This window comes from Pelodiscus sinensis, chromosome 31, assembly GCF_052426305.1.
Source record: "Pelodiscus sinensis isolate ZL-2025 chromosome 31, ASM5242630v1, whole genome shotgun sequence".
Classification (NCBI taxonomy): domain Eukaryota; kingdom Metazoa; phylum Chordata; order Testudines; family Trionychidae; genus Pelodiscus; species Pelodiscus sinensis.
In genome coordinates this window covers 6753942-6779142 of record NC_143082.1, presented here as the reverse complement: position 1 = coordinate 6779142, position 25201 = coordinate 6753942, and the positions used below count along the sequence as shown (strand labels likewise).

Genomic DNA, 25201 nt, shown 5'->3' with positions numbered 1-25201 from the left:
CTTTGGCCATTATCTTTGAAAACTCATGGCGATCGGCAGAGATTCCAGATGATTGAAAAAAGGCAAATGTAGTGCCCATCTTTAAAAAAGGGAAGAAGGACGATCCAGGGAACTATAGGCCTGTCAGCCTTACATCAGTACCCGGAAAAATCATGGAGAGGATCCTCAAGGAATCCATTTTGAAGCACTTGGAAGAGGGGAAAGTGATCAGGAATAGCCAACATGATTCACAAAGGGCAAGTCGTGCCTGACCAATATGATTTGCTTCTATGATGAGGTAACTGGCTCTGTAGACATGGGAAAGTCAGTGGATGTGATTTACCTAGACTTTAGCAAAGTTTTTTATACAGTGACCCACAATATTCTTGCCAGCAAGTTAAGGGAATATGGATTGGATAAATGGACTGTAAAATGGATAGAAAGCTGGCTAGACTGTTGGGCCTCACGGGTAGTGATCAACGGCTCAATGTCAGGTTAGTGGTCAGTTTTTAGTGGAGTGCCCCAAAGTTCTGTTCTTGGACTGGTTTTGTTCAACCTCTTTATTAATGACTTGGATGAGGGGATGGATTGCACCCTCAGTAAGTTCACAGATGACACTAAGCGCGGGGAGAGGTAGATACACTGGAGGGCATGGATAAGGTCCAGACTGACCTGGACAGATGAGAGGATTGGACCAAAAGAAATCTGATGAGGTTCAACAAGGACAAGTGTAGAGTCCTGCCCTTGGGATGGAAGAATCTCAAGCATAGTTACAGGCTGGGGACCAAATGGCTACGTAGGAGTTCTGCAGAAAAGGACCTGGGATTACAGTGGATGAGAAGCTGGATATGAGTCAACAATGTGCCCTTGTAGCCAAGAAGGCTAATGGCATATTGGAGTGCAGTAGGAGGAGCATTGCCAGCAGATCCAGATAAGTGATTATTCCCCTTTATTCGGCTCCGGTGAGGCCACATCTAAAATATTGTGTCCAGCTCTGGGTCCTCCACTACAGAAAGGATGTGGAGGCATTGGAGAGGGTCCAGCGGAGGGCGACCAAAATGATTAGGGGGCTGGAGCGTATGACCTATGAAGAGAGATTGAAGGATTTGGATTTGTTTAGTCTGCAGAAGAGAAGAGCAATGGGGGATTTGATAGCAGGCTTCAACTTCCTGAAGGGAGGTTCCAAAGAGGATAGAGAGATGCTGTTCATAGTAATGATGGATGGCAGAACAAGGAGAAATGATCTCAAGTTACAGTGGGAGAGGTCTAGGTTGGATATTAGGAAAAACTATTTCCCTAGGAGGCTGGGGAATCACTGGGCTAGGTTCCCTAGGGAGGTGGTGGAAAACCATCCCTGGAGGTGTTTAAATCTCGGCTTGACAAAGCCCTGGCTGGGTTGATTTAGTTGGGATCAACTTGGGCAGGGGGCTGGACTTGATGACCTCCTGAGGTCTCTTCCAGCTCTAGGATTCTATGACACTACAGGCACTGGTTACACAAACTTCCCTCAGAATCACAAATGCACAGATTTTGGGGAGAGGTCGCTGCCACCATCAAGTAATTTTTTTATCCCTAAAACTAGGGGCAAACATTTGCATTCTCCCTCAGGGTACCCGAAGATCTTCTGCTACAAGAGAGCCCACCTCCCCCCAGCTGAGCTCGGGGGCAGGGTTTGCAGAAGTAGGGATGCAGGATCTGGGTGGGAGGTGGACTGCAGTATGGGGTGAGGAGGGCAGGGTCTATAAGGGTGTGTCTACACTACAGCATTATTTTGAAATTAAATATTTTGAAATAACGCGTCTACACACAGAATGCATTCCAAAATAGGGTTTTGCTATTTTTGAAATAGCGCGTCCACACTGATTGGATGCTGAATCGTATTTAAGGCCGACCGGAACCAGTTCTGTCAGGGCATCAGGTCAGTAGTTACCTTGTGTGGCTGCTGCTTGAGGCTATCTGAGGCTTGTGCTTAAAGGGACCCCCCTAGACAGCCACTTCTCAGGTTTCCCTGCTTGCTTGCCTATCTCGCTGAGGGACAGCAAAGCATTTTTTCTCTACGTGCTCTGGTTGCCCTCACTCAGAACACGACAGCACTCTCCAACATGGAGCCAGAGCTGCCCCTGGGCACTCTGCGCCTCTTGGATATGTTGCTGCAAGTCTGGCAGCACTTTCTGCATGTTGCCTCACAGGATCTGCAGCAACCCAACCCCCAGGCCTTCTTCCAGACCCTCCTAGAGTATGTGGCAGAGCAGCTGCAGGACCTGGACGCCAGCGTGCCCCACCGCATCTGGGGTCTGGACACCAGTACCGACTGATGGGACCACATAGTTCTGGAACGCTGGGGAGACCAACAATGGATCAAGAACTTCAGGATGAAGGAGGACACCTTCCTGGAGCTCTGTGAGTGGCTTGCCCCAGCTCTGAGGCAATGGGACATGCATATGAGGCCTGCCATTCCCCTCCACATGCGTGTTGTCATCGCCCTCTGGAAGCTCTCTATGCCAAATAGCTACCGATCCGTGGGGAACCAATTCGGCATGGGGAGATCCACCATTGGTGCCGTGCTCATGCAGATATGGCAATCTCCGGCGACTGTGCCAGGAGGGAGGGTGGAAGGAGGGAATGGGCTGCCCTAAGGAAAGGACTGTGTGTGGAGGTGGCGCAAGTCCCCTCCCTGGGAGGGTTTGTTCTGTCCCGCCCGCACTAAGCACTGCCTGCAGTGGCCAGGATTGCAGGGGGGGGTTGCTCCTGGGGAGTGGGGGAGTGGGGGAGCGGGGCAGTGGCAGGGAGGGGGCACTCTCAGGCGCCCTGGCTCCCCAGTGACTTGGTTTTGTGTGTCCCTGTGCAGATGGTCAGGGTTGTCAACAGAGTCCTGCTCCGCAGAGTCATCTGCCTCACCAATGTCGATGTGGTCATCGAGGAGTTTGGCTCCCTGGGCTTCCCCAATTGCAGGGGGGGGGCATCGATGGGACACACATCGAAATCTGTGCCCCAGACCACCAGGCCTCCATGTTTATAAACCAGAAGAACTACTTCTCGGCCGTGACTGACCACCAGGGCCACTTTCTGGACATTAATGTTGGCTAATTGGGCAAAGCACACGATGCACATGTGTACCGCAACTCCTCCAGAGGCTGCACTCTGGGACCTTCTTTCCCAACCGCCACTTCAGGGTCGGGAATGTGGACATGCCATCCTGGTAGGGGATGCGGCCTATACCCTACAGGCCTGGCTCAGGAAGTCCTACATGGAACACCTCAACCTTTACTGACAGGCCTTCAATGCCAGGCTCAGCAGGGCCCACATCATGGTCGAGGGTGCCTTCAGGCGGCTGAAGGCACGGTTTAGGTGCCTCCTCACCTGCCTGGACCTCATGCAGCAGAATATTCTGCATGTGGTGGCAACATGCTATGTGCTGCACTTGTGTGAACGGAAGCGGGAGGCCTTCCCGCCAGGCTGGGTGGCAGAGGCAGAGCGCTTGGCCAGCCTGTACACACAGCACCACATGGCTGCCATCCGGGAGGCCCATCAGGGGGCTGTCCACATCTAAAAGGTCCTCAGGGAGAGCTTCTACTAGGAGAAGCAGTAACAGTCCTCCCTGGTCCACCCCACTGGAGGTTTGTGCCTCATTACACCCTCATGTCCCTCCACTTACCCCCCCTAACCTCACTTCCTGATGGAAAATAAAGACATGTTTTGATTAAACCAAACTCTGTTTATTCAACAAAACTGGGGGAAGGGAAAGGAAACTCAGGTGAGACTGAGGAAAGAAGGCAGGAGAGGGGAGGAGAGAGGAAGAGAGAGGGGAAGGGGAAACCTGGGAGGAGGGAGCTGGAAGGGGGAGGAAGGAGGAGGAGAGGTTCAGGGTCGGAGTGGCGCCAGGCCCACTGGCTCCCAGTACTGCGGATGCGGGGGCCTCAGCGTCCCCAGGGGTGTGTGAAGGGAGAAGGGGAGGGGGAGAAGGGTGTGAGGAGGAGCGATCGCTGGGGAGGCAGCAGAGGCTGGAGTGAGAGGAGGACACATGCTCTGCACCAGGGTCTGCAGACGGGCACAGATGGCATGGCCCTGGGCAAGCTACTCCCGCCAACTCTCCCGCTGGAACTGCAGGTCTTCCTCCAGCCAGTGGTCAAGGGTGAAGTGCAGGGCTCGCAGTGCTCACAGGTGCTGCCGCTGATACTCCTCCAGACGATGTGCATGCCTGCGGAGCCTTCGGGTACGGGACGATGTCCCAGGTGTGTAGTGTGCCCTCCACTTGCAGCTGGTGCAGCTATGGAGAACCAAGAGAAGTGGTCAGTTATCCCTGGGGACATAGTGCATGAAGCACAGCCCCACTCTGCAAGGTGAGGATGAGTTCTCCGCACCATCAGAGCCGATGTGCTTGAACACAGGCCATGTTCAGGATGTCCAGGAGGCCTTGCTATCCCAGGAGTGGGAGCGGGAGCTATTATGGAGACCCAAACGTAGAAGGTGCAAGTGTGCTTGCTCACCCTGGGTGAAGAGCCTAGTTATCACACTGTGGAGACTGCTCTTTCTGATCTGCAATGAGCAAGTAAAATACAGTCTGTTTCTTCACATTTCAAAAATCTGTCTAAATGGAGATTAGAGGAACTAACAAGAGGTCATGTCCAGGAAATACATGGTAGGGCTGTCCCTAGGGGTGCACAGGGCCTGGAGCAACCCACGCTTCATGGCCCAGGCACGGGGCCCATGACAACCCTCCCTGCTGCAGGCCTCGCCTCCATCCCACCTTTTGTCCACAACAGCCATCGTGGACCTGATTTTGATCTTGCACCAGGTGTACACTCATGTAAATCTGTAAGACCAGATCCTGGGGTGCTCTGGGGTTGGAGCTCCCAGCAGTATCCCTCCTCTCAGCACCTCCTTCTATCTTCAATGCCTCCTGTCCACTGGTAAACCTGCCACCTCTTTCCTCCCTTCTGTTGCAATCAGCTTTTTTGCAGGAAGGAGTATAGATGTCACAAGCTTGAGGGAGGAACAGAACTGGGTAGGAAGACGCGAGGTGGGGTGGAGCAGGGGTGGGAAGAGGTGAGGGGATGTGACCTTGAGGGAAGAGTTGGGACAGGGGCAGGGTCTGGTGCAGAGCTAGAAGTTGAGTACCCTCTGGCACCTATGAGTTACTCTGGATTTACATTGGTATAATTGAGAGTAGTATCTTACACATTAGACCCCATTCTAGTTTCACTTCAGGATAATTAGGAGTAACTATACTGAAGTCAATGGAGTTATACTTGTGTAAAACAAGCATAAGAGAATTGGGGCCTGTGAGTTTAATTTTAGATGAAATTCTGGCATCTAATCATAAGGCTGTGTCTAGACTGGCCAGTTTTTCCGGAAAAACTTGCCAGCTGTCTACACTGGCCGCTTGAATTTCCGCAAAAGCACGGACTTCCTACTGTAAGAAATCAGTGCTTCTTGCGGAAATACTATTCTGCTCCCGTTCAGGCAAAAGTCCCTTTTGCGCAAAACTTTTGCACAAAAGGGCCAGTGTAGACAGCTCAGATTTGTTTTCCGTAAAAAAGCCCCGATCGTAAAAATGGAGATCGGGGTTTTTTTGCGCAAAAGCACGTCTAGATTGGCATGGACGCTTTTCCGCAAAAGGTGCTTTTGCAGAAAAGCGTCCGTGCCAATCTAGATGCTCTGTTCCGAAAATGCTTTTAACGGAAAACTTTTCCGTTAAAAGCATTTCCAGAAAATCATGCCAATCTAGACACAGCCCAGATGTTCTGAGTGTAGTAATCATATTACCCCATTTCTATGCAACTCTGCATACAGAAAAAACAAAACTATAATAATCCTCCTTGGCTACGTCTAGACTGGCATGATTTTCTGCAAATGCTTTTAACGGAAAAGTTTTTCCGTTAAAAGCATTTGCGGAAAAGAGCATCTAGATTGGCACGGACACTTTTCCGCAAAAGCACTTTTTGCGGAAAAGCGTCCGTGCCAATCTACACGATCCATGGTCCATACCATTTTCGCGATCGGGGCTTTTTTGAGCAAAATAATACCGCGTTGTCTACACTGGCCCTCTTGCACAAAAGCCTTTGCGCAAGAGGGCTTTTTCCCGAGTGGGAGCAGCATAGTATTTCCGCAAGAACACTGACAATGTTACATGTCAGTGTTCTTGTGGAAATTCAAGCGGCCAGTGTAGACAGCTGGCAAGTTTTTCCGCAAAAGCAACTGATTTTGTGGAAAAACTGTCCAGTCTAGACGCAGCCCTTGTTTGTAGCCCATAGTAGAGTAAAATACATCATGCTTCTCATAGTTGACCTCTCCACAAATGCAACCTTGTGAAGGTGAAAAAAGATTAATTTTGATGGGGATAAAATGCCAGTCCCTCCATATTACATACACAAATGCTGCACACAGGGAACAGAAAGCTAATTTAAACAACCTCTAAACACTCCTTTGCTTCCTTCTGGTGCTGGCTGAATCTAGAGCAGGAACATGATATGTGCTGACTCTTTATGTTTGTATCATCCAGCCCACTCTTATGTTTTGTTTCTAAAAGGTCACTGTCACATTATGGCAAGGCCTTAGTGAACTGATCCACAGATCCTTTTGCTTGCACCACAAAAACTGTGAATCACAATATGGATACGCCATAACCCCAGACCAGATAGTTCCTGAATTTGAGAGTTGTAATCTGGATAGTAATGTCTGAAGTATATTTCCAGCATCGACAGAGCAGAATTAAGGTTTTGTGGTTGCCCTGTGCATTTCTTGGTTTTCTGAAATTTTGTTTGTTTGTTGCCATAGGTCAGAGTACAGAACCCACAAAACCATAGAATCATAGGACTGGAAGGGACCTTGAGAGGTCATCGAGTCCAGCCCCCCGCCCTCAAGGCAGGACCAAGCTCTGTCTACACCATCCCTGACAGAGGTCTATGTAACCTGTTCTTAAATATCTCCAGAGAGGGAGATTCCACCACCTCCCTTGGCAATTTATTCCAATATTTGACCACCCTGACAGTTAGGAATTTTTTCCTAATGTCCAATCTAAACCTCCCCTGCTGCACTTTAAGCCCATTACTCCTTGTCCTGTCCTCAGTAAACAAGAGGAACAAATTTTCTCCTTCCTCCTTGTGACACCCTTTTAGATATTTGAAAACCACTATCATGTCCCCCCTTAATCTTCTTTTTTCCAAACTAAACAAGCCCAGTTCATGAAGCCTGGCTTCATAGGTCATGTTCTCTAAACCTTTAATCATTCTTGTCGCTCTTCTCTGTACCCTTTTCAATTTCTCCACATCTTTCTTGAAATGTGGCGCCCAGAACTGGACACAGTACTCCAGTTGAGGCCTAACTAGTGCACAGTAGAGCAGCAGAATGACTTCACGAGTTTTGCTTACAACACACCTGTTGATACAACCTAGAATTATATTTGCTTTTTTTGCAACAGCATCACACTGTTGACTCATGTTCAACTTGTGGTCCACTATGACCCCTAGATCCCTTTCCGCCATGCTCCTTCCTAGACAGTCGCTTCCCATCTTGTACGTATGGAACTGATTGTTCCTTCCTAAGTGGAGCACTTTGCATTTCTCTTTATTAAACCTCATCCTGTTTACCTCTGACCATTTCTCTAACTTGCTAAGGTCATTTTGAATTATGTCCGTATCCTCCAAAGAAGTTGCAACCCCACCCAGTTTGGTATCATATGCAAACTTAATAAGCGTACTCTCTATCCCAATATCTACATCATTGATGAAGATATTGAACAGTACGGGTTCCAAAACAGACCCTTGCGGAAATCCACTTGTTATCCCTTTCCAGCAGGATTTAGCACCGTTAACAACAACTCTCTGACTACGGTTATCCAGCCAATTATGCACCCACCTTATCGTGGCCCTATCTAAGTTATATTTGCCTAGTTTATCAATAAGAATATCATGCGAGACCACATCAAATGCCTTACTAAAGTCTAGTTATATGACATCCACCACTTCTCCCTTATCCACAAGGCTCGTTATCCTATCAAAGAAAGCTATCAGATTAGTTTGGCATGACTTGTTCTTCACAAACCCATGCTGGCTATTCCCTATCACTTTATTACTTTCCAAGTGTTTGCATACGATTTCCTTAATTACCTGCTCCATTATCTTCCCTGGGACAGACGTTAAACTGACCGGTCTATAATTTCCTGGGTTGTTCTTATTCCCCTTTTTATAGATGGGCACAATATTTGCCCTTTTCCAGTCACAACTACTTTCGGTGCACCTCTCTTGCTGATTGTGGCTCTCCTGTGGCCTGCCTCTGGTTCCTCCCTCCCTTAATGCAGTAATATTAAGATCACTTGAAGAGTCCCAACAAGGAGAAGCCAAAAGGTCTTCTTTACAGCATTATAGCTCCCTTTAATAAAGCCTTCTGAAATAAGCACTTGTAGACGGGTATATGGGCTCTTTCCCCAAAGTCCACGTGAAACTTCAAAGTCCATACCAAAAGTCTCTTGGTTCCAACAGCAGCTCTTCCTGCTTCCTATTCCATTGCTTCATGGCTGGTAACAAACTGGAATGAGGCAGCACAGACATGACCATTCTGGTGGAGCCTGCAAGTAGAGGTTAAAGATGAATAAGCCTGTATAAAGATGCCTGCAAGTTTGGATACCCTCCTGGATCCTGCCATCCATGAAGACCATAGGTTATTGGAATGAAAGGAGGGAAAAACTGGGGACTTGCAGAATAGAAAAGAACATAGTGCTTGCATTGTCATTCCTTTCAATCTCTGCTTCTACTGTGATGAGTGAGGTTACGCCATCTCTATCTGCCCACTACGAATTTAAAAGCGTCAGAGAATACAGCTCTCCCAGACGTCAGTTCTGAGTGAAACACATCAAGAATCCAGCCCAACAGCACCCCATTTGCAGGTGCCAGTCCAGTTGCATATGTCTGGAGCACCCCTGCACAATCCTGGCCTTCTGCCCCTCATCAACTCAAGTCCAACTAATAAGAGAGAAAAGAAGCCCAGACCCTGCAAATTCCCTTACAACAGAAGGTTACTCCTGGCCTTACAGAGGCTATTGGTAGTTCCTTTATCTTCTAATCCAGCAATGGAGGAAACCACTGAGGCTGTGATTCAGGGGTACCAAGAAATATTACAATTTAGTAACATTCTTCACGCTTTGTCCTGATCCTTAGTATTTCTTTGCTGATCCTCCACAAGTTGGTCATTTGGTGGCAAGCACAGGAAATCTATTTTCCAACAGTTTTGTTGGCAGCATTGCTGGAAATCAGTAGATCCTGTCCCAGTATCTAAACCGGGGTTGGGGAACTTACAGCCTGGGGACTGGATCTGGTCCCTGGCTTGCCTGGATCCAGCTCTTGAACTTCAGGGTTCCTCCCCCCCAGCATCGGGAACTGGCGCTGGTGCTGCAGCTCTGCACCTCCCCCCACTTCGGGGATGGAGAGCCAGCTCCTCATTGTGGGGAGGGGAGGGGATCACTGGGCCTTACAGTCCAGAGTCAGGCAAGCTGGGGCTGTATCCAATACAAAGGCTCTGCCTGGCAGACGGAGGAAGTGGCTCTGCATGCTTCCACTCCCCTCCTCCAGCTGGGAAAACAGAAGAGCAGCAAAGCACTGCCCAGACACTTTCCCCCCACCATTCTGATTGGCCGTAACCATAGTTAATAGGAGCAGCAAGGGTTGGTACCTGGGAACAGGAGGGGACACGGAGCCATGTGCATCCTCAGGGAACCCATGTGCATCCTGAGGTAAGTGCTCCCTCATCACTCAGATCCCAGTCCTGCACTCCACCTCCTGCCCATGTTTCCCACTCCCAACCCACTCCTGCACCCTCCCTCCCACCCCCAGACACCACACCCAAAGCCCACTTACCAGCAACCCCATCCCACACACTGAACCCCTCATTTCGGGCTCCACCCCAGAGCCTGGGAGGGCCAACAAAATCTACTAGTTTGGACCCTCCTAGGTTCTAGTGTGCAAGAGGAACGTCCCCAATTGATTTTTCTGTGACTTGGTGGTCCCCAATCCAAAAAAGGTTCCTCACTCCTGATCTAAACCATGAGAGATTCAAGTGACCAGCCAGGCAGAATCTTCCATTGCAGGTACGTCTAAGCGCCCCTTGAAATACCAAGACTATGTTGATCTTTTTGAAATGTAGAATGCAGAGCTCCTACCTGTGCCCTGGGACTATGATCACCCAACAGAGCTGCAGCCAGGAGCCAAAATATAATTGGATAAATTTATGCCATGCTGGACCCTGATATGACAGGGTTCTAAGAATGCACCCAAGAAAATCTGGATTGAGGGTTTATCTGCAAGTTGACTTTGCTGGCTGGCGCATTCATCGTGTCTGTCAAAGAGAAAAACAGCAGTCTGTGATTCTGTATGAACTATTGCTTATTTATCACCTAATGATTAGGAACTCTTACCTGCTACCTTTGATTCTGAAGCTGCTAGAGTATGTGGGGACTACCCATCTTTTGGTCCTATGAATAGTTTACCACCTCATGTGAATCGAGAGGGGGAGGAGTAGAAGACTGCATTCTGGACCTGGTATAGCCACTATGAAATCTGGTAATGCCTTTCAGGTTGACCAATACTTCAGTCACCTGTGCAATTGTGTAAGTTTAGGCAATGACACCTGCCGTTCAGGCGCCTAGTGTGCCCCCCCCCCCCCAAGGTCGGCCGGAGAGCACCCTCTGCGGTGTCCTTTTATAGACAGGTACAAACAACTTACATCATTTCTTTACACACCAGGTTACCACCCCTCACCTTATGGAAGGGTGATAGAAATGTAGCCGTGTTAGTCTGGGGTAGTTGAAGCAAAATGCAGGACAATGTAGCACTTTAAAGACTAACAAGATGGTTTATTAGATGATGAGCTTTCGTGGGCCAGACCCACTTCCTCAGATCAAATAGTGGAAGAAAGTAGTCACAACCATATATACCAAAGGATACAATTAAAAAAATGAACAAATATGAAAAGGACAAATCACATTGCAGAACAGGAGGGAGATGCAGGGGGGGGGGGAAAGGAAGGAAGGTAAGTGTCTGTGAATTGATGATATTAGAGGTAGGGAGAGTGGGATGTTTGTGAGTTAATGGTATTAGAGGTGATAATTGGGGAAACTGTCTTGGTAATGGGTGAGATAGTTCAAATGTTTGTTAAGTCCTTGTTGGCAAGTGTCGAATTTTAACATGAATGACAGTTCAGAGGATTCCCTTTCAAGTGCAGATGTAAAAGGCCTTTGTAGCAGAATGCAGGTGGTCAAGTCATTGAGAGAGTGTCCTTTCTGGTTAAAATGGCAAGAAACTGTTTTCTCTTTGTGATCTTGTCTGATATCTGTTTTGTGGGCATTAATCCTTTGGCGAAGTATCTGAGATGTTTGTCCAATGTACATAGCAGATGGACACTTTCGGCACATGATAGCATAGATTATATTTCTGGATGCGCAGGAATATGTGTTCTTGATCTTATAACTCACTTGGTTAGGTCCAATAATGGTATCAGCAGAATGAATATGTGGACAAAGCTGGCAACGGGGTTTGTTGCAAGGGAAGGTACCAGGGTTGGTATTAGTGTGGTATGTCCTGTGGTGGTTGGTAAGAATCATCTTGAGGTTAGGTGGTTGTCTATAGGAGACTATGGGTCTGTCTCCCAGAGCCTCTTTGAGTATGGTATCCTGTTCCAATATAGGCTGTAGTTTATTGATAATGTGTTGGACAGGTTTAAGTTGGGGGTTGTAGGTGATGACAAGTGGTATTCTATTGTTGGTTTTCTTGGGTCTGTCTTGAAGTAGATGGTTTCTAGGTATTCGTCTGGCTCTTTCAATTTGCTTTTTTATTTCTCTGGGTGGGTAGTTGAGATTTATAAATGCTTGGTAGAGATCCTGAAGCTTCTGGTCTCTGTCAGTGGGATTAGAGCAGATGCGGTTGTATCGAAGGGCTTGGCTATAGACGATGGATCGCGTGGTGTGTTCTGGATGGGAGCTGGATGCATGTAGGTAACTGTATGAGTCGGTGGGTTTTCTGTAGAGAGTGGTGTCTAATTTTCCATTGTTGATTTGTACGGTGGTGTCCAGGAAGTGGATCTCTCGTGTAGAATGGTCCAGGCTGAGGTTGATGGTGGGGTGTAGGTTGTTGAAATCTCTGTGGAATATCTCCAGTGTTTCTTGGCCATGCGTCCAGATCATAAAGATGTCATCGATGTACCGTAGGTAGAGGAGGGGTGAAAGGGGACGGGAGTTGAGGAAACATTGTTCTAGGTCAGCCATAAAGATGTTAGCATACTGTGGGGCCATGCGTGTACCCATGGCTGTGCCGCTGATCTGGAGGTATAAGTTGTTCTCAAACTGGAAATAATTGTGGGTGAGAACAAAGTTACATAGGTCTGCTATCAGGTTGGCAGTAGTGTCCTCTGGGATAGTGTTTCTAATTGCTTGTAATCCGTCTTCATGTGGGATGTTGGTATATAGAGCTTCTACATCCATGGTGGCAAGGATGGTATTATTGGGGAGGTTATCGATGTTTTGTAGTTTCCTTAGGAAGTCAGTAGTGTCTCGGAGATAGCTGGGGGTATTGGTTACGAAGGGTTTGAGAAGAGTGTCTACATAGCTGGATAGACCAGTAGTGAGCATGCCAATACCAGAGATGACGGGACGTCCGGGGTGCCCAGGTTTATGGATCTTGGGAAGTAGATAGAACAATCCTGGTCGGGGGTCAGAAGGTGATTCTGTGAGGATTTGTTCCCGAGTAGCTGTGGGGAGGCTTTTAAGGAGACAGTGTAGTTTCTTTTGGTAGTCCAAGGTGGAATCAGAGGGGAGAGGTTTGTAAAATGTGGTGTTCGAGAGTTGTCTGGTTGCCTCCTGGTTATAGTCGGCCTTATTCATAATGACCACAGCACCCCCTTTGTCAGCTGGTTTGATTACAATGTCCAGGTTGTTTTTGAGACTCTGGATGGCATGGTGTTCAGCGCGGCTAAGATTGTGTGTCGCTTGTTGTCGTTTGCGAATAATGTCAGTCTGTGTGTTGTTGCGGAAGCTGTGTATATAGAAATCCAGATTGTAATTCCGACCGTCAGGGGGAGTCCATATAGAATTATTTTTCCTTTGGTGTTGATAGGGGGGATCTGGTAGGTCAGATTGATGTTCAGTGGTGGTTTGGAAATATTCTCGGAGATGGAGGCGGCGAAAAAAAGCCTCAAGGTCACCACAAAATTGTATCCAGTTTGTGGGGGACGTGGGGCAGAAAGAGAGACCCCGGGACAAGACAGACTCTTCTGCTGGATTGAGTTTGTAGCTGGAGAGGTTAACAATATTATCCGGTGGGTTGAGGCAGTTGCTGTTGTAGCCAGTGGTACGGAGCAGGTTAGAAAATTTATTGTCTTTTCTTTGTTGTAGGGAATAGAAGTGTGTATAGTAGATTTCTTGTCTGGTGGAACAAAAGTCTTGCAAGGTGTCAGTCGGTGTGGATGTTTGTCTTGAGATGAGACGATCTAAGTTAGAAATGTCATTCTTGATGGTTTTCTGTTTCTTGTATAAAATACTTATCAGGTGGTTTCTTAATTTCTTGGATAGTGTGAGGCAGAGTCTTTCACTGTAGTCAGTGCAGTATGTTGATCTTAATGGATTGTTCACTTTCAGTCCTTTGGGTACGATGTCCATTTTCTTGCACTTGGATAGAAAGATGATGTCTGTCTGTATCTGTGCGAGTTTCTTCGTATGGTTGATGGATTTCCCCTTATGGAAGGGGGCTTACTTACTATCCTTCATGCTGTCAATTCCGACCTGGTCCTGAACCTAGGTCGGTATGTGCATTAGTTTTTAGGGAGTTTTTGTACCAAGACATTTCTTATTAAGATGTTCCAATACTCCCCTTTGGCTCACAGTCTGTACCCAGTACCTCCCTGTGTCCTTCCATGCTCGACCTAACTTACACAATCGCACAGATATCAATAGGGCCTCTTTCTTGGCTCCTGTTACTGAACCAAAGTCTTGCTCACTAGCTTGCAGGCCTGTTTCTGTTTTCATGTTACAGGCCTCTATTTAGGCCTGCTGACTCCATGTTACTGACCCTCAATTTACTACACCAACATTTTATAATTATGTGTTCTGAGACATAGTGGATCAGTACATAATAGTCTACCTCAGGGATATATTGATCTTGTCTGACTATTCTGAACATGCTACTGCTCACAACTGAATCGTGCTAGAACACTTGTGACAGCATTGCCTTTATGCGAAGCTTGAGAATTGTGTCTTCAATCCAGCCTCTATGGAGTTCTTGGGCTTCATCTTATCTCCAGAAGGGATTCAGATTGACTCGTGTATTCCAAGATGTCCAAAACTTGCTGACTCTCCATATGGTATGTGACCTGCAATGCTTCCTGGGCCTGCCAATCTCTATCAACAATTTATTAACCATAAACTGAGCCTGAACTGGGGTTTGCTGTGTCTGATCTCTCGGTATCTTGACCTGACTGACTCTTGACTCCCATCCTGTGACTGTGGACCTTGGCTCTGACCACTTGGTCTGGCTGCCCCATGACCTGTCTGATAGCTTGTTGCCTCTCAACACTCTCAAAGATGTTGTGGTTATCTGCTTTGAATGCCTACCAGCTGCCCTGTAAGAATCATCTTCAAGTTGGACCCAATGAAAACAGGGTGGAAAAGGCTCCCCAAAGACCTAAAACATAATGAATGGCCAGCATCAACAGAAACCTGTCCCTCATAGGCATCCTACCCCATAATGTGCCACTTTTGGCTAAGTACCTAGAGAGGAGCAGAAATCTTGGTGTGCTGTGTGTGAGATGTTGCTTTAATTAAATATATTTTGGCTTTATTCCATTTCAATTTTGACTTGTGAACCCTGATGTTACTGGAATGAGATGCATTGTGCAGCAATCTTAACTGTACCATAGGGAAACTTTTTCTTAATTAATACCTCCTTATGTTTTTATCTTAGCTACTGAATCTAGTGATGCATCTGAACCAAAACTCAAGGTCAGAATCAAAATTCCAGTTCCAATGAATAGTTCCACTTCAGAGTTTACGTCTTCATCTCTTACTACAATTATCAGATTTCCCAATCTATGTTTTAAAAGCCCTTTTTACTTTAGTGCACACGCACTTGACTAAAGAATAATTAATTCATGTCTCTTTACCACAGCTATGGAAGTTATAAAATAGGTATAATTAAAGACTGCATGGTGCTCAAACACTATTGTAATAATGGCTCTCTGAAAATCTAGATTAGTACGGTAGGTGTTCTTAACCTTTGAGATAGCTTGTCACTCTCTTTCCCATATTGCTGAAAGGTGGAGGATCCCACCAAAACTGGGAAAGAGTTCTTGATGGCGTGTTTCTTCATTTGGATTAAATCATGCTGGCATGGAAAAGGCTGAAAAACACAGTACTAGAGTAAATCTTTGGTTGTGTTGTCATGGATCCACAGGATCTGCACTATGTCCCAACTTTTGAACAGACTCTTGGAGGAGCACCTGAAGGATCCAACTCTTCCTTATGGGTAGAGCAGGCAATATCTCCGCCAATGAGACTGAGCCTGTGGACTCCAGTGAGTCCAAATGAGATTCCTTTGCTGTGACTTTTTGCCCTCTACTGGAGTTAATGCACCTCAGCAAGTATTTGCAATGACAGTAGGCACACTTTTCAAAACAAAGTAATGTTTATCTGTCATCATGGAAAAATCCATAGATTAGCATAAAAAAGCAAAGATTAAGACACGGTTCATACTGGCAAAACCAGCACTCTCTTGATCCATGCTACTGAAAGAATCATTTTGGTTTTCTCTCTCTCTCTGTCCTATTCTCTCTCAGACCCAGTTGAGAGTTGCTGTATAGAAATACCACTTTTTATTCTAGCCTCCTGTCATATTTTGGTCCACTGTCCTTCTTCTGCAGACTCATGATGAGTTCACGCAAGAGTTTTATGTGGATAGGTATCAGTTGTTCAGCTCTTAGGATTCCCTCTATTTTTGTGCATCCACCATCGAGAGGGGCTAGTTTCAAACAGTCCTTGGACAACCCATTTGCACCAACCTCGACAGTGACAGAAATACCCCATTTCTCCTTTGCCCTAGAAGTGGCTTTTAACCCTTTATATACTCCATGCACAGCAATGCAAGGCATACAAGGAAATGAAGGCACACACCGTAGGAATAATACAAAATAACACCAAAAATTCCATTGTTCATCATGCATGAAATCAGGGTGCCCATTTCACTTATTCTCCCTGTGGTTTAATCACCCATTTGTCACACTGTGACACATATTGCAACACTTTTGAGAGCAACAAAGCACCAGGGGCATCCCAAAATTTTGGACGAGCATCTGAACCACCTGCAGGAACGAGAGACTTGTTCAGAGAGACGGAGGAAGGCAGTGACAAAGCCAGGAAATAAATCGCTGTAGACATTATTTCCTCTCATTTTGCAAGGTCACCTGGCTCTCAGCCATGCTGCCCCGCTCTGTGTCCGCGGCCGCAGACTCAGGAGTCCTGTCAATGCGCCCAGTGCAGCAGACGCTCAGGGTGCTCTGCACTGCACCGTTCCTGGGTATCCCGCTGAGACACACGGAGCAGAAGGGGACCAGGGACTCGGACCCTGCAGGCCACGGAAGTTAACGCTTCACAACTGCCCCGTCTTGCGCTAAGGCTGTGTGGGGGGAGAAAGGGCTGAGGAAATGCTCAGGGCCCTGACTCTCCTGATGCAATCCCCTCTGGGCTCTTTGGGGATCCCCACCATGCTCCCTGGGAGCCCCCTGCCATCTGCTTGGGGGCCCTCCCCCAATGCTCCCAAGGAACCTCCTGCCAGGTCCCACCTCTCAGTACCCCTCCCTCAAAGCTCCCTACTAGCCCCTCGTTCAAGGTTTCTCCTCAGCTTCTTCCCCCCTTGCCGCACTAGCCTCTGCCTGCTGACAGGTAACTGCCTGGGAGGCGACGAAAAACGGTAGCAACGCGCCTTCATCTACTCGACGCCCCATAGGTTGAGAGCCTTGTCCGTCTCCCGCTCTCTACCAATTAGAGCTCTTTCACTGCTCAGAGGGCGGCACAGACCTGGGCAGCTTAGTCTTCAATAGCCGTTGGTTTGCCGAGCTGCCACTCCTAAACCTCCCTGTAGCTGATTAGTTTATTTACCTGTCAATCAAAGGTAGTCTACTAATCTATTGGCCCTTGGAGCAAGAGGTAGGGATTATTGTCTTCCATCACAGAGCATGCCACTCCAAAACATTTCTGCATTTGATAGGTGATCAGACCAGTCTATCAATTCCGATCGCGTTTCCTATTGGTCACTGTAACAAGGGGAGTCGCGCCCTCTGTATCTTGCCACTCAACGTCTGTTTAAACATAGTAGGTGAGAAGTCTTGTCCATTAGCCACAATGAGTGCTTATTGGTTAATGCTTAATGGGCGTGGCTTATATCCCCGCCCCTCCACTCCCTCCTCCCCTCTCGGATCCGCATCTCACTCTCTCTTCGGTTGCTGGTGGGTGTGGATACAGTTGGGTTGCCAACTTTGAGCTCCGATTGGAGGATGAGGCTCGGTAGGCGGGTTCTGAATGTCCCTTCCCGGGGCGGGATTGGCCAGCGGTCGAGGAGGCGGGGAGGAGGGCAGGGCCTCCTGTCAGTCAGTCAGTCCGTCTGGTCTGGGCAGCCGGCGGTTCCATGGCAGCTGCGGTGCCCAGCGCCCCCGCCCCTCTGCATGTGGTGATTGGGGGAGAGAAGGCCGGGCCCGCGGGGTTCGGGCCCCCGCCCCCCTGAGGAGGAGGCTGGGGAGCCGCCATGGCAGCGCCGCACAGGTAGGAGGGGCAGCCGGGGGCCTCCCCCCTAGCCAGGGGCTGGCTGGTGCCCAGTGCCCTTCCCCCACCCAGATCCCGGGGGGAGAGGCTGGTGCCCAGTGCCCTTCCCCCACCCAGATCCCGGGGGGAGAGGCTGGTTCCCAGTGTCCTTCCCCCACCCAGATCCCGGGGGGGAGAGGCTGGTGCCCAGTGCCCTTCCCCCACCCAGATCCCGGGGGGAGAGGCTGGTTCCCAGTGTCCTTCCCCCACCCAGATCCCGGGGGGGAGAGGCTGGTGCCCAGTGCCCTTCCCCCACCCAGATCCCGGGGGGGAGAGGCTGGTGCCCAGTGCCCTTCCCCCACCCAGATCCCGGGGCTGCCTGCTGGGGTCCAGCCCCTCCCCCTCCGAATCCCCGTTAGGAAGATGGAGGGAAGGGGCTCTGCTCCCAGACTCCCTTCCGCCCCTGGCCAGGGTGGTCCCCTCTCAGGTAGCGGGGCCTCGCTCATCCCCTGCTGGGATAAGCGTGAGTCACCCTGGTGACCCCCCCCCTTCAAGCAGGAGGGGTTGATTTGGGTTCCTTCTATCCTAGCTAGATGGGGGTACCCTCTCCCCATAACATGCCTTTCTCTCTAGGGAGTGCCTGGTCACTTGCCTGGAGATGTGGATACTCCCTATTCCCCTAATGCTCTGCTTTTCCCCCAGCCACCAGGAGGATATCACACGTGCCCTGTTCCCTCAGAGTCTGTCCAAAGCCCCTCATATACAGGCATAGGGAAGGAAGAGTGCTGGCTCCCCTCTCTTTCCAGGGAAAAGATGGTAGAAGCTTGGCACATCTGCCTTCAGCACATATTGGCACATCACCAGCTCCTGGTCACTGAAGCTGTGCCTTTGTGGCATGGGTTTTTTATTTGTCTCTCTGATCCCATCCCAGCAGCTACCATCTCCTTCTGGGTTTAAAAAAACATAAAATCTAGGCCAGTGTGACTTGGTCTATTCTAGAAGGAGCCTTCCCCTTGTCTTCTTTTCTGAAATGGTTTCTGCTGCTGAAACTGAGAGATTTGTTCCCCAAATTCTAACTCTTGGGTGGGCCTTGCTCCTTTTTTGTGCTGTTGTTAGGCCAGTATCCAAATCCCTTAGTGGATGGCTTTACCAAACCCAGCACAGACATGAGGAGTTGTCTCCAGGTCTAACTGGTTATTACTAGGCAGGTACTATGACAGCACCCACTGAATTGTGTGATAGCTGATGGTTTGTTATTGTTCCCATTGTGTCCATTTTTCGTGGAGTTTAGTAACCAAGGTAGAAACCTAGGACACAGCTTGTCCTTCTTGATACAACTTTTAAAAACTGCCTTTGAATGGAGGATCTCCAGAATGCTGTTAAATGCACCAATCGATCTTTCAGTTTAATTTTTGCCTATTTAGCATGCCCCAAATGGCTAATTTATGAAGAGGAGAATCTCTGCTGTGACTGATTTGCTTGTAGAGTATTTCTGAAAGGAAGTGCCTCAAAATGGCCCAGATGTTTGTTAGCTGCTTAGTAGGTTGAGCTTGCTTGCAAGGAATGAAAATTATGTTGATTTTTGGTGTCCATAGGACTTGCTGTAGTCAGTCCTGGATCAATGCAAAGAAATCACTGCTAATCTGAGATCTTCCACAACAGCAGATGAGGTACCAATGGAAAACTCCTCAGGGATATGAAACATTTATTCTTAGGCCTAGTTGCAATTTATTGATGCCTTTTTAAAAATCATTTTGGTCATCATCCTGTGTTGTCATTCTCCGCTTGACTTCAGATGGGATTTTAGTGCTGTCTTAGGAACAACTAGGATGCATCTGAACTTGGAAAACTGGTCTGTATTTTTCAACAGTGAAGCACGCATTAGGGTATATAGGTCTTTAAACAGTTTTACCACCCTCTCATCAGGGCTCACTTTGAGTTTTGACTATGCCATCAGTGCTGAACCCTAGAACAGACAACACTCCAGCTGCCAGCATTGCTTTGATAACTGTTGATTAGGCATGCAAGAACACCATGCATAAAATGGTGTTGGTGGCTGATATGCTTTTTACACTAAGCACTCATCTACAGAAACACAATTACTTTGTGGTAAGATGGGGTATGAACTTACCCCTGCACTATTCGCCCGCAGTCTGTTAATATACACTCTGCTGAATATGCCTGTTTCTAGTTGGTTAAAGTGCTTGGAGCTAGTCCCATTATTAGCTTGCCATTTCAGCTTGCTGCAAACTCATTGTTCTTGTAGACCAGGCCTAAGGCACCTTTTCTTTAGTGCAGATACCTCCAGCAAGGTTAGCTGATATAGTAAAGCTGCCAGAGGCTAGTCTCTACACTAATGCATATATAGTTGCAAAAAATGAGTACTGACTTCTGTAAAATAGATGGGGCCTTAACAGTTAGAAACTGATGCCATTTATCATTTGAAAATAAGTTGGTGTCTCAGCCTTTGAGTAGTATAACAGAGAACTGCTAACATTGGAGATATCACCTGCTGAAATTGTGTCAAAATTGAAGTGGACAGAAAATGTAATTTGAATTAAGGGTGTTAAATATCAACTAATTTACTAATCAAATAGTCAATGCATTTTGCATTGACTATTCAATTAGTTGATACGGCGCCTCTGCCTTTGAAGTGTAGCAACAGCCCTAGGGTCCCACTGACTAGGATTCAATTGTCTAAAACCCTTAAGTGCCTATGAATGTTTCAGACTACAAAATTATTTTGGTGTAGGTGGGGAAATAGCCAGGGTTCACCAATACTTCTGTGTCTGCCCAAAAGAGGAGCCATAAGTTGGGATGAAACCCAGTTTCTTTGTTGTGTAACCAACTTAAAACAGTCCTAGAGCTTTGAACTTGACCTGGTTAATAGTCATGAATTTCAACATCTGTCCTCCTCTGCTGTCCACATTAGAGTGTAAGAAGATCCTTTGAAAAATAGGGTCCTTAGTGGCTGCTTGTGGCTATTACAAGCTGTGATGTGCATGTTTGTGTTCATCACGAAAGATCCAGAATAAGTAGCCAGTCTAATTTCAGACCTAACATTCTTGACACTGGCCCTTTAAAGTAGTATTTACTTTGATATTTAGTAATAAAGTTGTGGGTTGCCTGTGACATTGGTCTCAATGACACTTTATAGGTGTGCTTAGGAGTAATAGATTCTTTGGTAAATATTGGCATCCAAAGGCTGAAACTAAGGATTCCTTGTCCCCTTGAGTTTTTCTGAAGCATACCAACAACATCGCATTAATCTAAAGTTATAACATGTATATTTAAACATGTTCTTTCTAAACTGATGTATATCCGGAGTCCTGATTAATTGACTCTAGCAATACTTTTATGACTTGTCATGCCAGGAATGTTATTGAAATTGGATTGACTATACTTGTGAGATGCTTAGCACCATGAGATCTTTGCATATATACAAAGGCTGATGATGTGTTGGAAAATAAATCCTGCAGAATGAAAGATTTTGGAATCTGTGTGTGTTAGGTGCTAGACAGTTGGCTACTTAGGTGTTTGTCTTATAGGACAGTATTTATAGAAAAAATTCAATTTAGCTATGCATAGTGTTGTTTGCACCCATGCATCTTGCTGCTGGACTGAAGAGAAAACCTTTGGGCTTCAGAGTTCATGATCTATTGTTCACTCAGCCCTTCCTCTAAGACCTCCTACACCTTGGAGAGTTTGGGGGTATTGATAATAATTTGATTAACAGGGATTATGCCATCAGAGTAGCTGCCCCTAACTATACTATTCTATGGCGCCTATACTGTGGTATTTTAGCACCTTGAACGGCTAGTGTGGTGTGGTAAGGCTTCAAATGATAATATGGAAGAGCATCTTGTGATTTTTCTCCCGCCCCCCATCTTCCTCCCCAATACTGGTTGGCATGTTGTCACTCAGAACTCCCATTGAAATAAAGAAGATTCTTGCACCATAGAGTTCACTGAGTTTTTGCCTGGAAAGTCTAACATAGTCATGGTGCTAACATTTTAGTTTGTTATTACTAGAGCTGCTTCTGTATCTGAGATCAGCATTGTTGTATGAGCAATTCAACACTAGCTATGGTCTCAGTTAAACTAATAAAAGCAAGAAAATTCAGACCTAGAACTGTCGTCTTATACCACTGCAGAAATATAGATTTTAAGGTGGCGTTTAAGATTGCCCATTGTAAAGTGCATCATAACAATAGCTAAACAGAGCAGAGCGACTTAATGAATGACAAACAATGAGTTGTTTATCTCCTTGATCAGAAACCAGATTCACTCCCCCAGATGCAAATGTCATGAGTTCTCAACCAACCTGGTTGAATCCCATGGCACTTTTTAGGTCTCTCATCATCACCCCCCACATTGTAACCACTGGTTGGAGTTGAATGTACTGTAGCTTCCTTGGCTAGCTCAATACCAGTGAACGTTAGTTTCTCTGTAACTGATTTTTTTTTGCAAAGCAATGCTGGTAGGATGTTGAAGGAGAGTTTATGCTCTCCAGCTCCTATAAACATAACAGGCCCTGCTTTCCCCCATGGGGTGGGGGAAGCAATAATGGGATCTGAGTGTCCTGCTGGAAACTGGAGTGACCTGTCTGTAGAAGTTAGCCCCTGAATTTTTTAAGTGAATTTACTACCATGGAAAGTACTGGATTGAAAATGTCTTGGAGACTAAAGTCTGTCTATCCCCAGGACAATAAAAAGGCAGTCTTTCCTACATGCTGTCTGTACCAATGTACCACACCTCTACCTTGAAGATAGTGCTGGGTGTTCAGTTTGTGTCTCTGCTCAGCCCTAGCCTCTTTAATACTGCCTACAAATCAGTTACATAACATCAGATGTAATAGTGACTTGATACAACAGTAGTTTGCTGAGAACTCTCCCTAGCACATTTCATATAATCTTCTAAATAGCCTTCAGATGACTGTGACTTCTGGTTACTATAGTCAGAAATTGATTTGAATCAGTGACCTAGAGGAGCCTATATCTTGGATGAGAGAGAGCAACTAAATTAAGACCCTAAACTTCAGAGCCAAGATGAACAAAGAATGTTTTGTTTTGTTTTGTTTTAATCTTTGAGCACTTGTGCCAATGTTAGATGTGTGGTTGAACAGTCATATTAAAATGAAGGGTTTATTATATTGATTTCCTTCTTATCCTTCTCTGTGCTTGAAAATGTGATAACTCATTAAATCCTGGAATTCAGAGTGATAGCGTGTAATTGTTGTTGGTTTTTTTTTTTAAAGAAAGTTTTTAATGAACTTATAAACAAAAAAGCTCCCATTTCAAAATAAAAACAAAATTCCAGATCATATAGATGTTTACAGTGATTACATTTATCTAAGCAACTTACATACAAGTTCAGTTGTAAGATGTTAATTAAATTTCCGTGACAAATATGCTGTTTTTCCTTTTATACCAAGAACATTATAGAGTTAATGCAGAGTCCTAAAGATAATCTAGTCGCTAAGTTTCTCTTAAGCCTTCACTTTTGATGCTGTTAGTTCTAGCACAGTTAAGCAGGCAAAGTCTTTCCTATGCTTAAAAACTGGAATATTTGGTTACTGCCATATCAGCTGAATTGGTATGTTGCACATAGAAACCAACAATTGTAAGAATGTTTTAGGTGTACAACTTTCAGGGAGGAATAACTAGAAAGAGTGCACAGATGTGAGCATTTACAATTATCGCAACTGTTGCAGAGGACTATTCATGCCATTCAAAAACAATAAGAACTCAAGTAAAAGGTAACAAACTTTGGCATATGCACAATTTTCTCCGCCATTTTGTGTCAACCATTTAGTTAACTTTTCCACTTGGAAAAAAATGTAATAGAAAATTGGACATCATGTTTCACTAGCTCAGTAATTCACAATTACAGCTTCTGCTGCAACTCAAAGTGCAGCAGCATCAGTGCTGCCCAAAGCCAGTTTATACTGAAATTAAGTTCTTTACACCAAGTAAATGGTAGCCCAGAATCACTGGCAAGTGTACTCATGAACTAACATTTCTAGGATTTGGGAAGCGACAAGTCCTGCTCCAATCTGCTCTGTAGTGGTAGAAACAAACCAGTAGCTGTTCAGCTTGGAATATGCCAAAAAATTCTAGTTTTGATGTCTTTGTCTGTCCCGTGGTAGAAAACTTGAGGGGAAACTTCTTTTGTGCAAAAGATTTAAAAAGTCTATAGGATACTATATCTTGGAAACCCTGTGCTACTCCTCTGGACTCATATTTTTAACAGATGTCATTAGTCTGCTGTAGAACTCAAGTATGTTACAGGAAGGCTGGGGGGCGGGTAAAATAAAACAAGGCTATGCCTTGTATTAATAACTATAATGCTGTTTTTGCTCCAAGTTACCTTTTTAAGGAAAGCTGCTAAATGTTTATCCCTTCCAATAAATGTTAATGCTTTTAAATTAGATTGCTTCATTCTGAAACAAACCATGATTTGAAGTTTGGAACATTCCTAAAGGTTTCTACAAAAGTTTCTGCTGGTGATAGTAATAAGAATAAGGAGGATGTGTGTTTTAAATTTAGGTGGTTTCATTATGGGAAGCCTCAGATAAAATTACAGTCCCAGTATAGGTGATACTTTCTTCTGAAAACATGTGTTTTTGTTCTAGGGATGTAAAATATCGATTAATATAATAGTCAAGTAACCTCATGAATTCTTATCGGTCACTCGACTATTCCAGAGGCAGCAACATGGACCAGCTCCCGCCTGGCACCCCACAAGAGAAGCCAGTTTAAAAAACAATTTCTGTCACAGACCCGCTGCCTTACACCCCACACTGCTGACTCCGAGTCCACTGCTGACCCCAGGCTTCATGTTGCGCTGCCGATGTGAAATGCCATGCAGAGCCCAGGGTCAGCCCTGGACTCCATGTTGTGCTGCCAGTTTGAAATGCCATGCAGAGTCTGGGGTCAGCTTCAGTGTTTCAAAGTGGCAGCAAGGGGGGGAATCAACTAGTCGACTGACTATCCGATAAGCATTTGCTTATCAGATAGTTGACTAGTCCTTAACATCCTTTTCTCCAGTGGGACTGAGCTCCCAGACTTGGGCTGTGTCCAGGCTCAGGGGTTTTTTCGAAAAAAGTAGCCTTTTTTCGAAAAAACCTCACCTGCGTCTAGACTGCAGCCGCGTTCTTTCGAAATTAAATCGAAAGAACGCGGCTTTTCTTTCAATGGCGGTAAACCTCAATTTACGAGGAAGAACGCCTTCTTTCGAAAGTTCCTCTTTCGAAAGAAGGCGTTCTTGAATGTAAATAGGGCTTCTTCGAAAGAGAGCATCCAGACTCACTGGATGCTTTCTTTCGAAAAAGCAAGCCGCTTTTTCAAAAGTTCAACGTGCAGTCTAGACGCTCTCTTTCAAAAGAGGCTCTTTCAAAAGTATCTTTCGAAAGAGCCTCTTTCGAAAGAGGCTTGCAGTCTAGACATAGCCT

The 25201-nt window shown here is 46.3% G+C and overlaps 1 protein-coding gene and 1 long non-coding RNA gene across 5 annotated transcripts in view; one reads left to right on the top strand and one right to left on the bottom strand.

Moving 5' to 3' along the window:
• Nucleotides 1-3688: 3688 nt before the first annotated feature.
• Nucleotides 3689-16887, bottom strand: LOC112547286 (uncharacterized). The gene is made up of 4 exons (XR_003091023.3): nt 16417-16887; nt 10133-10308; nt 8437-8545; nt 3689-4246 (listed from the first exon to the last, which is right to left on the bottom strand). It is a non-coding gene; the product is annotated as an uncharacterized LOC112547286 (long non-coding RNA).
• A 499-nt stretch (nt 16888-17386) lies between these two features.
• EVI5L (ecotropic viral integration site 5 like) overlaps nt 17387-25201 on the top strand; it is a 61409-nt gene continuing 53594 nt past the window's right edge. For 2 of the 4 annotated variants that reach the window (XR_012896643.2, XM_006132023.5), the window contains exon 1: nt 17579-17770. The gene's annotated coding sequence lies outside the window, so the exon portion shown is untranslated. Of the gene's footprint in view, nt 17516-17578; nt 17771-25201 lie in introns of those variants that run through there. The other 2 variants (XM_025189155.3, XM_025189157.3) reach the window with 2 other exon arrangements.